This window comes from Nicotiana tomentosiformis, chromosome 6, assembly GCF_000390325.3.
Source record: "Nicotiana tomentosiformis chromosome 6, ASM39032v3, whole genome shotgun sequence".
Classification (NCBI taxonomy): Eukaryota; Viridiplantae; Streptophyta; class Magnoliopsida; order Solanales; family Solanaceae; genus Nicotiana; species Nicotiana tomentosiformis.
In genome coordinates, this window is record NC_090817.1 from 3,842,818 (window position 1) to 3,844,412 (window position 1,595).

Sequence of the window (1,595 nt, forward strand, 5' to 3'; positions counted from 1 at the left end):
GCTAAAAACTACTAGAATACTATTTAAATCCAATCCATGTGGATACGATATTATACTATACTATATTTGACTAGCGAGCAGAATTTAAGTGTGTGTTTTGCGCTTGTCAAATTTTGGCGTCGTTGCCGGGGATTGGCAATCAATAGTGTTTGAAATAGTTTTTAGTGCTAATTCAGGAATTTTTCTTTTTATATTTATTTTTCCTTTTTACGTTTGGTGTTCTTTGACTGTGCGCAGGTTACAGGTTGAGGTTGATGCATGACTCGAGCTTCTACGAAAGAAGTGCTACCATACGAGCCAAAGGTAGAAAAACAACTGCGACAGCTGAGGAAGGAAAGAAATCTCATCGAGACATTAGAAAAGGTTGGGCAATCCTCAACCAAAGAAAATATGGCTAGAAATGGTGATGATAATGTGGATTTGGCTGCAAGAGAGGCAGCCCAACAATGAGAAAAGGCTGCTAGGGATGCTGATGAACCAGCTATGAGAGATGCACATATTATCTATGAAGAAGAGAGGGCCCGGAGAATTGCTCAAAATCAACCCTTAACTGCAGACCAGTTCGGAAATATAGCTCCCATGTCTGGGAGATCCTTGGGCGATTATGCTAGACCGGTCTACAACCAAGGATTATCAAACGTGAGACCACTTCCAATTGCAGCTAACACTTTCGAATTGAAGCAAGGGTTGCTTCAAACTCTTCAAAATTGTTGTGTCTTTAGAGGGAAGCTAAACGAATATCCAAACACACATCTAATGGACTTCGAGAAGCTTATGAACACCTTTTAATATAATGGTGTGTCACAATATGCGGTGTATTTAAGGGAATTCCCCTTTTCTCTTTAAGATGATGCAAAATAGTGGCTTCGAAGCTTTCCCACGGGATCAATTAGAACTTGAGAGGAGATGACCAGAAAATTCCTTGATAAATATTTCTCATCAGCTAAAACGGGTAAGTTTAGAAGAGAAATCCATAACTTCTACCAGAAAGAGACTGAAACTGTTTTTTGAAGCGTGGGAGAGGTTTAAGGAGATTGTTCGAAAGTGTCAACATAGTGGAATGGAACTCTGGATGCAACTCCAGGACTTTTGGGATGGATTGACACCAGCCTCACGTAAAACATTGAGCAATGCAGCTGGAGGCCCCTTGATGAAGAAGACTCCAGAGGAGATAGTTACAATTCTTGATGAGTTATCTGAAAATGCAAATTAGTGGCCCTCTGAGAGTGCCGTAAGAAGAAAAGCAACTGGTGTTCGCCAAGTTGATGCTAACACATCTGTGCAGGTACAACTCGATTCTATGGCTAAAGAAATAAGGAAGCTAACCTTGGCTACAATACAAAGTGAGCCACATGTAGCATGTGATATATGCAAAAGAGGACACCCTACTCATGAGTGTCAAGCCTCAACTGAGGAAGTGAATCCTGTGGGAAATTACAACTTCAATGCAATGGGTCAGAAGCACCCCGGTTTTTCATGGAGTTCACCTGGGGGTACCGCTAATGCATGGCAACAAAACAACTCCAGATTTCAGGGACAATGAGCTCCTGGTTTTATGAATTAGCCAAGGCAGTAGTTTTAGCCTCAACAGCCCA

At 41.4% G+C, this 1,595-nt stretch overlaps 1 non-coding gene across 1 annotated transcript; it reads right to left on the reverse strand.

Annotated features, from left to right (window-relative positions):
- Positions 1–954: 954 nt before the first annotated feature.
- LOC117279336 (small nucleolar RNA R71) lies at positions 955–1,062 on the reverse strand. The gene has a single exon (XR_004509747.1). It is a non-coding gene; the product is annotated as a small nucleolar RNA R71 (small nucleolar RNA).
- Between the last annotated feature and the right edge of the window lie 533 nt (positions 1,063–1,595).